At 36.8% G+C, this 11,520-nt stretch overlaps 1 long non-coding RNA gene across 1 annotated transcript in view; it reads right to left on the reverse strand.

Moving 5' to 3' along the window:
* Nucleotides 1-4,796: 4,796 nt before the first annotated feature.
* The window catches only part of LOC107707013 (uncharacterized), a 16,853-nt gene continuing 10,129 nt past the window's right edge, over nt 4,797-11,520 (reverse strand). The window contains exons 2-3 of the long non-coding RNA XR_001636213.1: nt 9,017-9,023; nt 4,797-4,923 (exon numbers count right to left, since the gene is read on the reverse strand). This is a non-coding gene — a long non-coding RNA (uncharacterized LOC107707013). The remainder of the gene's footprint in view (nt 4,924-9,016; nt 9,024-11,520) is intronic.

Raw genomic sequence — 11,520 nt, forward strand, 5'->3', positions numbered from 1 at the left:
CAGTTCAACTCAGGAGAGAATTGCCTTTCGCGGATCAAGTGTCCCTGTCGCCGAAGGTATCGCGTTCTTGCTTGGAAAACAACAATTTGAGACCTACACTAATGGTCAAAAGTTTGGAATAATTATGATTTTTTTTTTATGTTTAGAAAGAAGACTCTTATGCTCACCAAGGCTGCATTTACTCTAAGTGATCAAAAACACAGGTGAAACTGTAATACTGTGAAATATTATTACAATTTAAAATAACTGTTTTCTATTTGAATATATTTTAAAATGTCATTTATTCCTGTGATGCAAAGCTGAATTTTCAGCATCATTACTCCAGTCTTCAGTGTCACATGATCCTTCAGAAATCATTCTAATATGCTGATTTGGTGCTCCACAAAAATATTACGCAGCACAACTGCTTTCAACATTGGTATTAATAAGAAATGTTTCTTGAGCACCAAATCAACATATTATTCCAAACATTTGACCTGTAATGCAAGTTTTGAGCCATCACAAAAATCACTCCTAACTGGTACGCGATGAAAAAGTATTTTTAAAAAACCCAAGGCGTCATAGGAGGCATTAACCGCCGGAGCTGATGGCGAGTTATTTTTTCCTCCCTCTGCCTGGCTAAAACCACAATCCATTCTTCCTCCAAAGCTGTGACGGATTTGGGATGGTACAGCGGTTTGGGTTCATTTCCTGTCTACACTCTGAATATTTCCACTCCTTCGTTCTAAGCTCACGGCGCTCTACTTTAAAAGCTACTTTAACTTTCCACATTAGCCTTCCTGCTGTCGATCAGCGCTAAGACGGATTGACACATCCGACCGTATACTCTTAAACGGCCCCAGAAAGGCAGAGGTACCGTATAGCGGAGGCCACAAGAGCAGGGCATATGGATTTAGATCAAATGTCTTATGGACGAGGGCTCTGGAAACTTCTACGAGAGGTTTCAAGCTCACTTAAAGAGCAAATATGAACTGTTCCATTTCTAAAAAAGCAAGTAAAAACGAGAAGGTAAAGAAGAGAAAGACACTTTCTTCTAATCAGACTCATTGGACCAGCAACATAAAGGTCGTGGGTTCGATTCCCTGAGAATGCACTAAATGCTTCACAATAACACCTCACATTTCTGAGGCACTCAACAGTTAATATGCAAATATGAAATAAAAATAAAATAAAACAGACAAAACAAATGTTTGGTTTTTTTTCGCAGTGATGCCATCAACAAACTATTTTGGGTTCCTCAGAGAACCTTTCAGTGAACAGTTCATAAAAGAACCATTTGAACATTTTAATAATCTAAAGTACCTTTATTGGAAAGGTTACATGGATGTCAAAGTTTCTTCATGAAATCAGATGCCAGTAAAGAACCTTTATTTTTAAAACTGTCTGTTTATTGATTCCCAGATTCCTAAAATGCACAGTAAAAGCGTTAAATGCTTCACAAAAACACTTCACATTTCCGTGGGACACTACAGTTTAAATATGCCAAAAAAATAAACCAGAAAACACAAACCACATCTGATCTGCTTGTAGTTTGCATATTTTCTGCCGAAAAATAATTGTCACATCCTGCATAAAACATAAGCATACGTGTCCGAGGGATGTTTACAGCAAACTTCGATGGATAAAACTTGACATCTACTTGTTATGCAAAGGAGACATTACAATAAGACTCTCTCGCTCTGTGTGCTGTAACCTTGAATGAAATCTGTGTGGAATCAAATGAAGAAAGATGTTTGGAGACGAGACGCATTGTGTGGAAAGTCTGAAGCTGAGGAACCTCCAGGCGCTGTGGAGGTCACATGGTCATAAGGAGGGTCAGAACTGAGTGTTGAAGGTTCAAAGGCCAGACGTCATTAACACACACATACAATCACACATTAATTCAGAAAAAATACTTTTTAATGATTAATTTCTTGTTTTATTTTTTATTTTTACCCTACGTCCCCTATTCCAGCATCACAGCAGGGGACAGTGGCTACAGTGCTGTCAAGCGGCATTAATAAACAACAGTAAAATATAGCCTCGCCGAATTGGTCCGCTGCAAAATTAAACAAAGCGTATCATTGTCATCAGGCAGTCGTTTCCGAGAAAGCCCTTCATAAACCTTTTTATTGTGGGAGATAAAAATGACACAAATTCCTCTGCCTTCTGACAGGGCAAATGGTAGCACAACATTAAGAGTGACAGATGATCTTCTGCTTCGGAGTCACATATCCCATCAATTAAAACCTGTCTGACACTGAACCCTTTCCTGGCACCCAACAAACATTCTTCACACCCAATCACTGTACAACACTGACAATGCCATAATATCTATCACACCACTTGGGTATAACTTGCCCCTCAAGTAATAATTTAAAGGAGTGTATTATGTACTCTCACAGCCCCAGATGTAAGGCTCAAGTACCCCGTCATTCACAATAAACCATAAATGTGTGCTCTTACCTCTTACACTGGATATCATTTAACACTCATGTCATTAACATTTTCCACTTCTAAACTAAAACAATCAATAAGGTAACTCTTTATTGATTGACAAGGCAACTCCTCTCAAAGTATTGTATTAATTACCCCAAAAAATATGATATTAAAAAAACTATAAAAATATTATACAAAATTATACAAATGTCATTAAAAAATTATAATATATATATATATATATATATATGTATTATAATTTTTATATACAATATTTTAAAAATGAATTAAAAAACAATAATGATATATATATATTTTTTATTATTATTAAAATTATTCAAAATATTTTATAAATAAAACATCAAGTTAACAATTAAAAAACTTTTTACAATTATTTTATTTAAAAACTAAATTAATATTTTATATTTTATTCTATATATTTATATAATATATATTTTAATAATAAATGTTAAATCTTTTCAAAAAGCTTTTAAAATCATTAACACTCACTTTTTACTATATTATTTACACATGTGTAAGTCGCACTTGTTCTAAATTCTCTTTTTTAATAAATAAATTAAATAACCAAACTTCCGAGGTTTGGACGAGGTTTACGACACATGGAGTGGACGAAAGACAGTTCTGACAGTTCTGTTCCGCAATGTGATGTGGACAAGGTGAGCGCAGGCACATTGCAAGAACGGATAAACAACAAAAAAAAGAAACACATTTATAGACCCATAAAACATCTGAACGGAGAGCAAACGAACACGACTAGTGAGCTTATTTATTGCAGTACTCCTCTGTGCCTTGCTGTATTCCTCTGTGGGAAATGAGGTTAAATAATTGGTTAAGGATCAGAGCATTAACATGATCGTTGCTAGATTGTAGTTGTGGTTTATTACATAGCGTAATCAGACAAGAAATCCGATTTATAAAAACAAATGACATGGCCGCTGAGCTAAACTAGCCATTTCAGATGAACACAGTTTATTTAATCAGAGCAATAGAAGGTAATAGATGGCGCTCATTACAGTAGCACTGGCACGGGGCGCATTCGCACTCATGAGTATAAACACACACACTAACATAGACACATTAATAAAAGCCCTGACACACACAGGAACTTTTATAAGCAGATGTCGGGACACTCTCTCCGTTTCACAGACACACAGCCTGACATATAAAGTCTTATATACACACGCAGTCAAAGGGATACATCCCTGCACACCTGCAAAAATATACAGGTGAAGCAGTGATCTGATGGTTTCCTTCATAATTACAGAGTACAGAACAAAGTCCCCCCACCTTCTCTGATCCCCCATAAACCACCTGTTCAGCCCCTCCCTGCCACTTACATGCTATTGCCCCCAAAAATTCCTGAGAGAGTCATGGATAAACTCCTGGATTTATGATTCCAAGCCAGAAAGCAGCCAGATGAGCTGAAGACTGAAGTAAAATTGGGATCTAGACAGATAGACAGACTGTGGGGTGGTCTAACCATGCATGTCTTCATGAAAATCTCGTATTTATAGTAACACACATAGTCCAAGCAACGATTCAACCCTACTTAATACACATGCAAATCAAAGGGGAGTTTTACACTGAAAAAATGGAATAGGGACAATTTTCACTCAGAAATTGCTATTAAACATCACAAATAATTACAAAAGCGAGTAACAATAAGCCTGTTTCCTCCACAGGATGAAAAAAAATAAAAAAGGTAATTGCGACTTTTTTCTCTTTTTATCAGAATTGTAAAATATAAATTCAGAATTGAGAGATATAAACGTGTGATTCTGAGAAGAAGAAAAAGTTAAAATTGCAAGCTATAAACTTGCAATTCTAAGGAAAAAAGTCCGGACTGTGAGATATAAACTAGCAATTGTGAGAAAAGAGTCAGAATTGTCAGATAAAAAAAAAAATCGCAATTACTTTTTTTATTATTTATTTCATGGCGGAAACGTAAAAACAGAATTGTGATATATAAACTCAGAATTGCGAGAAAGAAAGTCAGAGTTTTGAGTTTTCATCGCAATTTTAAGTTTATATTTCGCAATTCTGAGTTGTTGTTGTTTTTTTTTCCATTTAAGTTCTGAGTTTACATTTCACAATTCTGACTTTTTTCTCTGAATTGCAAGAAAACAGTTTGAGTTGTAAGCAATAATCTCAGAACTGCAAGAAAAAAATGTCAAATTGTAAGATAAAAAGCCACAATTACCTTTTTTTTTTTTTTATTCTGTGGCGGAAACAGGCTTCCATACATAACACACTGAAATAAAAGTGAAATTTTAAAGTAGTTCTTGTAAAACGTATACCAATAATCTTTGTTTTATTTCCAAGTTCGAAAAATCTTTTTTTTTTTTTTTACAGTGTACCTATCATAAAAACATTACTAAGAATAAACTATAAAAGATTCAGGAAGTAACACTGTACATCTAATACTTGTGGTTAAGGTTGGGGGTAGAGTAGGGATGATATACAGTGAAGAAAAGACACATTTCACTGTCACTCAAAAGGGAAAATACAGTCAAGAATATAATGACAGCAGTTTGCCCAAACACACAAACACATTAAGACACTCCTGTATTCCATTACAGTTACTGTACCGCTGAGATCAGACTCCACAGTCCCGCTGGAGTCAGAGTGGGAGTTTTGGTTTTGGTGGAACGTGAATAGCTGGTTTGACAATAGTTTGTTTTTCCTTGTCTCTGCTTCTTTTGTCTGAGTTCATGTAAACTCATGTTGCTGATCTGTGAGACATAAACAGCTGAAAACAGAAATGGGCTGGCCCATTCCTTTCTCATTAAAAAAAATACAAATGTGCCATGCATACATTTGTTTGTGCAAGTGCTGATTGTTTTTAATGTTGTAACGCGCTCAGACTGCTCCTCTGGCCCAGATGTGTGTTTGGATGTGAACATTCTGTCACATGTTAAAAGAAGACATCATAAATCACGACTGGCTCTGACACTGTTAAACACTGCTGCTGGCATAAACTTTCAAAAAACTTTTCAGCTCATGAAAATCTTACACACAACCTGTTGAAAAGCAAAAGAAAGCAATTTTCTTTCAGATCACAGACTGATCCAAAGCACTGAGTCACAAAGAACAGGTGCTAGAGTCAATGCAATGGGCTTCATAGTACTGAAGTCCAGTTATCAGGTAAAACAAGAGAAATTGTTATATGCATTTTTATGCATTTTGTTACTTCTCACAATAGAACAAATGGAATACTTGTTCAAAGAAACTGCATTGTACAAAGCCAATATGTAGATGTTATCTTAAAGGGATAGCAAACTCACAGTCCATATAGGCTACCTCAAAAGCTGTATTCCAAGCCTTCGGAGCCATAAAATGGGTTTGTGTGCCAAACAAACCCAAATTAACTGACAACGTTCCTGTGTCTGGACTATTCAGTCAACTCAAGAACCGGAACAAATCATTCAGATCAGATCAACCAATTCATGGAAAAGATCAAACTTGTTTACACATGACTACTTCTATTATGCAGAGCAGATGTCAAAATTATGAGAGGATAAAAATTTACATTTTAATTGGTCCCTTGCATTATCGCTAACATATGGCCCCAAAAGACTTAATATCGCGTATGAGTTGTATGGATTATTTCTATAATTATACAGTGACTTTGCATCCGTTTTGAGGTTTAACATCTATAGTAACCATTCATTGTCATTGCATGGAAAACACATTCATAAACTTTCCTCCTCTATCCCTTTAAAGAACTTAACTCGACGCATCTCAGTGTATCCCGGTTTATAACATTATTTATTTAACATGAATAAAAACCGGTAATGTAATGTTTATTGATAGAACAATTCTACACTGCATCAGATGCTTGTGAAAACACCTTTCCCTAAACCACAAGCTGCACACAACACTTCGTCTTGCACAAACTAATCTCAGATTTACACACACATACTTAAAACTTGTAAACCACAGGGCATTAACACTTAAGGCCAGAAGGAAAACAACACCTGTCAAAGAAATGTTTTACATATGTCAAGGTACAACTCACCAGGTCAAGGTATGCGTCAACGTAACCAGTCATTTCTTTAAACACATCGCGGATCCAGAAAACTCTGGCACGCCAAGCACAGCGCACGCGATCCAATTAGAACGAATTCAAGAGAACCGAGTCGCGCGAGCGAAACGAACGAACAAAAAGTTACGATCAATGCGATTCTTTCATCACTCTCTCGCTCCTCGATTACATCTTCAGTTTTAAATCACCGCGACTTCTCCGTTGCCATATGCATCATATCTGACAGACATGAGAGAGGAAACTGATGAAAACATCGTTTGATCGGTTCTGTGAAAGTTAAACTCACCCACTTGTGACTAAAATCCGCGAGGAGACGACAAGAGAAGCGCGCACCCTCCGTTCCTTTCACACTACACGGTCGTTTCTTTCTCTCTTCTTCCTTTTCTCTGCCTCTCTCGCTCTCTTTCCCTCTTCTTTTCGTCTCTCTTAGAAATAATTATGCGCTCTGATTCAAGAACCCTCTCTGGGTCACGTGACTCCACCCTTCAAATATACAGCACATATTTCACAAGCCACAAAATGCCTAGAGGGAAGAAACAGAGGCAAGCTTAAATTTCAGTTTTTAATTCTCTGCCTCTCTTTCTTTCTTTCTCCTTCTTTTTCTCACTCCTTGAACTCTGTGTATTCACAAAGTGACAAGCACTGAGTAGCACATGATATAGGAATGCCAACATCTAGTTAAAATGCTGGATACAGTTTCTTCTCATTTAAGACGACATGAAATCTTACTTAACTGATACATGTTCCTGGGCTTATTGTGAAGGGTTCATTGGTGCATGTTATTCCGGTTGGGAAAAAAAATCGTCTTTGCAATCTGTCATCAAAATGCAATAACGTGCTTCAAACACAGCGTGAAAGTGTGAAAACCCTAGATCAAGCTATTCATGCGATGTGAATTACAAACTTGCATGAACAGTAGTAAATATGAAACAGGAAAACATGTAAAATGATGTTGGATTAACAAGTTGAAAAGCATTAAACAAACCAAAAACATCCACCAATGAATCATTTCAGGGTTTACACCAACAGTAATGATTTACTTGCCACAAAAGTCCACAAGAAAATGGCATCTTTTTGATGATGGGAGACTGTAAATATGGCAAGTTCCAAACTTCATGGTGCTGAGGGTGTGTCCGGCTATATGCCACTCTCTATGTGTTTTATATCAGTACAGTGTGCAGTTTGTGTTTGTATGGAACAGTTCTGCGCTGGGTTGTTTGTGGTTCTGGGCGTTTGCCTGGGTTCCTCCTAAAGCTGAAATTCTGTACTGGCTTTGGTCAAAAGAAACCCCCAGAAACCTCACTGTGAAGACACACCTTAACTGGCTCCTTTTTGACGGTGCCATCTCAAGCTCAAGGAGGTGGCATGTCAGGTTCAGCCTTGGGTCTGATGGTAATTCGTGCAAATAAATCAAATGGAACACTTGTTTTTATTCTAAACTCAATTATTAGTTACACAAAAATATATTTACATATGGTCATATTCTAATGTTTTGAAAGGTTAGTTGGACATGAGACAACATCGCTGTGTACAAAAGTTCTATTCAGTTTGTACTGGACTAAATATGAACTTCTTGTCAAATAACATTTGAGAACGTTTTCAGCATTCAGATTTTTATTTGCTAAGATAAACCGTTTACTAAACAGAGCTCAGTTAAAGTGTAGTAGGATACTTTAGCAGGGCTGGCATTGAGTCAAAATACACAAGTCAACAGGAAATGGTTTGCTTTGCCACACAACCCTATACTCTACACAGCTTTATATCACTCTTTGTAAACGTATTAACTGTCTGTCAAAAGCACTACTAATTTAGAATGTGATCACTAAGAATATGAGGATATTTAAAACTAAGGAAAAAAATAGTGACAAGAGATTCGATGCTTTAGGAGTCTCCCTATCAAATAATTTCTAAATACTTAGTAGATGGGTTTAATTTCTCTTACATTTTTGTTGGAGCATCTAGTTTATAGTTGATCACGTTTCAAACAATATTACAGTATGTGCTGTCATTCTCTGTGTCTGTGTGTCAGTAGCAGGAGAGAGGTCAGAGGTTAGCAGTGTTTGTGTTTCATTGTCAGTGAAGTGTGTTGGAGGTTGAGATTTATGATCTCTGTGTTGGGAGACTGCAGAGTGGAGGATAATGAAGATAGATCAGACTGCTATCTCTCTCTCTTCCTCTCTCGCTCCCCTCATTCTCCCACACTACCTGTGTACCTCTCTGTCTGTCTCTCTGTCTTTGTCTTTCAGTCTTCCACATTGCATTTCATTTTCATCTGCTTTACTCTCCCTATTTCCTGTTATTCTGCTTTTATACAGAATTCTTGCATCCGAATATGCCTACTTAGTATTGGCATTGATGGCTTCATGAAGAACCTTTAACATCCATGGAAACTCCACTGCACAAAAGGTTCTTTATAGTGGAAAAGGGTTCTTTCTAGCCATTAAAAAAATGGTTCTTTTAAGAATTGCTCACTGAAAGGTTCTTTGAGGAACCCAAAATGGCTCTTTTATGGCATCACTGCAATTCTGGAACCTTTTGTCTATGTCTTGATTTTTCACAGGTGTTTACCCATATTTTGAATTATTGCATTGTGTTGTGTTGTAGGGTTAAAAGAAATGTCTGTAATTTTTTTTTTACAGTAAATTACAGTCTGAATATGGAATTAGCATTCAGATACTAATATCTTAATGACTCTTCCTTTAAATATGCATGGATATGCAGTTCATTGAATGAGTAGTAGTTGTCATAACACATTAGGGGAACTATATTGGATGACACACCATGTCTGCTGAGATTCTGAAGTCCCAGTACTGAGGAGCCATAATATTCAAAGTTTTTAAAAACCTGGCTTTTTTCAAGTGGTTTTTCAAAGTGGTTCCTTATGGATAAATTGTAGGTTTTTGAAACACCTTCAGTAAATTACTAAATTGGGTGTTGATAATACATCATAGGTCAAAAAATACATAGTTGAATGCCAACAAAGCAGATGCATTCATCAATAAAATTAGTAAAAATAGCACACACTCACTGTAAAAACAATTTGGTGTAGGACCAATTTTCACTCAGAAATTGCTACACTGTGAAAAATGACCGTGAATTTAATGGTAAAAGACTGTAAAAATGCTACAGTAAAAACCTGTTAAATGGTTAACGGTAAATTCCCCTACTATATACTGTGAAAAACGGTATTGGACATTACATGTAATTTTACGGTAGTATACCGTTTTTGTAAGTGAAAAAGACCGTATAATTTCAAATTTGATGTTTTTGTTGTTGAAATAACTGTTTCTTTTTAGTTTTTTCTTATCAGTTTTGTATATTAGGGTTGTGTGTTACACCTAATGTTGTTAAATGAATGTTTATTGCATTATTTCAGTTTCATGTGTGTTACCATGATGGTGTTTTTGGTGTTTATGTGAATGACACTGCGCACCTTCTATAAATGTTATTTTTTAAAAGCTGCTTGAGATGGGCTTTGGTTCATCATGTAACTTTCTCACATTACCTGCATTTGGTGGTTATCAGTGTATTACAAAAGTACAAAACAGATTTCAGTACTTCAATAGGTTGGTATATTAACATTATATCAGTTAATGAAATTACGGTATTTAACTGTAAATTTAAGTTAAAACCTAAAACGTCGCTACCGTATTTTTTACGGTAAAATTCCGGCAACCACAGCTGCCAGTTTTTTACCGTAAATTTTACAGAATTTTTTTTACAGTGTAGTTAATTTCACACTTAATTACAAAAGAAACAGCAAGTAACACTGAATTAAACATGAGATTTTGAAGTAAAAACACTGAAATGTTTTCGTGAATGTTATCAAATACTCGAAAAATCTTTTTTCACTGTGTATTTGAACACAGGCTCTCTGTCATTTGCTCCACCTCTCCCCCTCTTTCACCCCTAATGGTAGCATTTGTCACCCTTTACTATGATATCATAAGTCATCTTAAAGGCCTCTGAAATCATCGTTATTTTATCCTTCCTCCTTCATTCTTTTTCATCCATGACCTTCTTTTCCTCTGTGTTAATTGTCAGGAGTGCAAATAAATAAATTAATAACATTTCCACTAAGACGTGTATTTATTTTTTGCCAAGGACTAGTGGGCCTGGATGGAAAAGAGACGGGAAAGAAAACGAAAAAGGGAGAGGAGGAGAGAGAGAGAGACACATAAAGAGTGAGGCTGGTGGCCACGGAAGGTTTTAATCAGGAACAAGATGCCTGTAATGAGATCACTATTTCCTTGCATGCAGATTGATGTCATGTGAAGTTTTGTACTGCAATGATGAGAGTGAGACTTGCGGAGAGAGCGCGAGGCGGGCATGCGCGCAAACAAGCGCAACACACATTTACTCAAAGCACGCACACGTAAATACAAGGACACACGCACACGGAAGGCATCCGTTTTCAGTTTCAAAGTCAAACGCACTGCTCGACCAGTAAAGGGCCTCATTCATTCCGCCTGGCAAAATGTACACATTTAGACTCCAACTGACATGAAGAAATAACATACACGGGGAAAAACAACACAGAGAGCTTTTGGGAAAAGCTATAAGGGGAAAAAATGGGACAGGCTGTGGTGTATATTTTGCATTAAAGTTCATGTAAATGTATAAGCCACATGCCATATTTAATCTGCGGTTGTATATGTGCGCATGCTTGTACGTATTTTTGTGTGCGCGAGTCAAGGGAGCGAGCGCGCTTCGGAGGTCCAAACATAGTTGTCAGAAAAACCTAACAGAGTGCCAATAAGCGCATGCAAATGAGCGCGCGGCCTACCCTCCAACATATGTGACCAATGAAAGGTGAATGGCCCTCCTGTCTATACTTTCCTCACAATCAGCCATGATGTCACCATGAACCCTCTTTGAACCGACCTCTGTCAAAAAACATTTCGCTCTCTCCCTCTCCTTCGCTTCTCATTTTCCACCTTTCCCTATTGCACTCACCAGGCTGCCTCCCTCCAGTCCGAATTCTTTTGGTGAAACCACATTTTTTCTTTCTTCTTTTTATTCGCTTCTCCCCCCCC

The sequence above is a fragment of the Sinocyclocheilus rhinocerous genome, unplaced genomic scaffold (assembly GCF_001515625.1).
Source record: "Sinocyclocheilus rhinocerous isolate Xijiao unplaced genomic scaffold, SAMN03320098_v1.1 scaffold714, whole genome shotgun sequence".
NCBI lineage: Eukaryota > Metazoa > Chordata > Actinopteri > Cypriniformes > Cyprinidae > Sinocyclocheilus > Sinocyclocheilus rhinocerous.